Below are 3,574 nucleotides of genomic sequence, written 5' to 3' on the forward strand. Positions count from 1 at the left end.
ATAAAATTAAAAAATAAAGGAAAAGAGTAACATTGCTCGGCATTTTTGCTAATCTCTCTTAATGCCTGGCTCAACAGAAGACAGCTGGATTTTCATAGCTACTTCTGCACTGAATCTCTGGCAATATCGCATGTCATGCAGCCTCTGGAAAACTCTACTATACACTCGTGAGAGAATAAGAGTGAACGAATCAAATAGTATTATTAAAAAAATAATTTTGAGCTTCTGAAAGACTCTTAGAAGCCCCCAAAAGTTTTGAGATCACATTTTGAGAACGCCTGATCTAGTCTGTGTGGGATGAGTTCAGCTTCTCAAGATCAAGGACCATGGGAAACAGTGGAGCTGAGGACACAGCTATTGAGTCAGGCCGACTTGAATTTGAATCTCAGCTCTGCCACTTAGAAGTGTAAGCCCCAGGTTGCTCACTTCTAAGATGGGAATAATGCCATCTATTCCATGGGGTTGTTGTAAAAATAAAATAGGGTATATCTGTGCTTGCCACCATGCCTAGTACATGATAATTACTGGGGAGTGGGGAGACAGGGATAGGAAGAGGGATAGAGAGAGTCACTAAATAGCTTTACAAAGTTATGTGCTGTCCTGACACACTTTGGCTTTTAATATCTAGTTTGAAAGAAAGGTAAAAACATACATAGCATATTATAGCATGGTATGGCATGGCATCCTATCATATCCTTTCCTATCCTATCCTATTATGGAAGCTCCTGCAGCCAGGCTGGTAGTTGGTCAGCCACTTGTCCTTAAGTAAAGGAGATTACATTTGATGATATGGGCGGGTCTCATCCAGTCAGGTGAAGGTCCTAAGAGCAAAAACAGAATTTCCAAAGAACAAATTATGCCTTAAGGCTGCAGCATCAGTTCCGGCCTGAGTGTCCACCCTACAGATTTCAGACCTGCCAGCCCCCACAAACACATGAACCAATTCTTTTTTGTTAATCCTCACCCAAGGATATGTTTTTCATTTCAAAACTGGCAACAGTCTAATTGAAGGCACACAAATACTGAACAAAATGATTCTTGATGGTTGCAATTCCATTGCTTCATGCCATGAGCAGAGCCTGGACCAGAACAGTCATCGGTTTGAAAACAGGCATTGACAAAACAATTATTCATTTCTGTGGGTTCTTTTGAAGTTTGAAAATGAACTGTATGTTAGTAAACACTGACTTTATTCTCATGACCTGCTTTTCCTTCCCATCTCAGAAAGAAGCACGAAAAGTAAGTCAAGGCTTTGATTCAACTTCTGCAGGGCTTAAAATCGCTAATCATATCTTCAGGTTGGCTACTTTTCTGGCCTCTGTCTGTTTCCCACATTATCAGTCACGAAACTGTTCAAGGTCCAAGTGTCACGGCTAGTTTCCCAAGTGGCATAAAAAGGGCAGTGCAGCAGGGTGCACCCTACTCTCTAGCTGCACTTAGCGAGGGGAGAACTCCAAAGGGGAGAGTTGGGGACATGATCTAAAGTCCCAGAGCAGGCTGAGTCCCCAAATCCATGACAAGGGGAAACAAAGTACACAAGAAGGCAAATCCCAAGTGCGGTTCTAGGGCTTAACAGCAGAAAGGTCACTGATGTCTCCCATTTCCCAAGAGTCCTTGGTTTCCAGCATGGTTAGGGGGTGTATAGGATCATATGAATTCTGGACATCGCCTCTCTCTCCTGCACTGACTTATAGGATATAAAGCATCCAGCAGCAAGAAACTACAAACAAGGCTGACAGGTGTGCCCACGACAAATGTAAGCTTTCCCAGGCAGTCATTCTAAGAAAGCATTTATCAGTCAGAGCCAAAGGGACAACTCCAGCAGGTGATCCTTTCATTTCCCACTAATTCAATTTGTGTAGAAATAAGCATAGCTCATTCCCTAAATCTGCCTTTCTCTGGAGGGTAACTTGATATGGCCTGAAATTGCTAACTTAATTCCCATCTCCTGTTACAATCAGGAAGCTATATTTTTACTTGATTAAAATGCAGAAATCTGAGATCTGGAAAGGACCTTAGAATATAGCAAGTTTAGCCTCTTCGTTTGATGGGGAGGAGTTGGAAGGCCATAGAGAAATACGCACATAAAACAGCTCAGCTAATGAATTGGTGGGGATCAGAAACTACACGGTGAGATCAATCCGGGATGCTCTAGCAGGCTGTCCACAATGTGTGGGGTCAGGCGAAGGTGAGGATGGATTTTAGAGGGTGAAAGGGTGTTGCTCTCATAGAAATGGCACCGGTGATCGGATCCAACCACTTCCAGGAAGCCCTGGCAGCATTTCAACCTTTGCCTAAATACTGGCACTCATTGGGGTCTCACCATTTCATTAAGGAGACCCAAAGAAAAGTTCTTTTTTTTTTTTCCTTCTCATAGAACTAAATCTGTTTTCTTAAAACTTCTACACATTACCCGATGGGCTCTCACCTTGGCTAATCATTTGGCTCACCTGTGGAACTTCTACAAGGTCCTGATCACCAAGCTATATACCTGGCCAAACAAAATAGAATTTCTGAGGGTAGAAACCAGGCCTTGGTAGTGTCTAAAGCCCCTCAGGTGGTCCCAATAAGGAGCCAAATTTGAAAACCCCTTCATTTGGCTCAGCTAGGAATGCCAGGACAAAATAGTACAGACTGGGAGGCTTAAGCCACAGAAATTAATTTTCTCACTGTTCTAAACGCTGGAAGTCCAAGATCAAGGTGTCAGCCGGTGAGGTTCATCATAGGCCTCTCTCCTGGGTTTATAGATTGTTGCCTTCTTGCTGTGTCCTCCTTACAGCTGGAAGTCCAAGATCAAGGTGTCAGCTGGTATGGTTCGTCCTAGGCCTCTCTCCTGAGCTTGTAGATTGTTGCCTTCTTGCTGTGTCCTCCTTACACAGCCTTTCCTCTGTGCATGAACAACCTGATCTCTCTCTCTCTCTCTCTCTCTCTCTCTCTCTCTCTTATGCACAACCTGATCTGTCTCTCTCTCTCTCTTCTTACCAGTAATATCAGATTAGGGCCTCACCACCAGTAATATCAGATTAGGTCCTCACCCTTATGCTCTCACCTTTACCTCCATACAGGTCCTATCTTCAAACACAGTCACACTGGGGATTAGGGCTTCACAGATTAATTTGGAGGTGGGGTGGGGTATAGTGGGGTCAGGAAGACACAATTCTGTTCATAATCGTTCTGCTCATTGACTAGAACTGGTTGAGTTAGAGCCCTTTACCTGAAGGCCATAGCACCCACGTGTGCCATGAGATGTCAGATTGTTAGGGTGGACAGTTGGATTCCAGGGCCATCCGAGGCCCTGAGACAGCTGCCTCTGGCTCTAAGCATGCTTTGAAACCAGCACCACTGAGCAGGGCCAGATGCAAGCAATCTCATGAGCCCCCAAATCAGCCAACAAAATGAGCTATGTCTAGCCTTCATTGATCCATCTGATGAACTGAACCTGGCCAAGACTCTCTCCTATGGCCGACAGCTACCTCACAAAATTCAGTGCCGAAGGAGCACACAGCACAAGCCAAAGAGACAGGGGCTGGAGGCCACAAGGTACAGCTCCCGGGGTTGGCCTCTACCCTCCCTT

Source organism: Myotis davidii, unplaced genomic scaffold (assembly GCF_000327345.1).
Source record: "Myotis davidii unplaced genomic scaffold, ASM32734v1 scaffold330, whole genome shotgun sequence".
NCBI lineage: Eukaryota > Metazoa > Chordata > Mammalia > Chiroptera > Vespertilionidae > Myotis > Myotis davidii.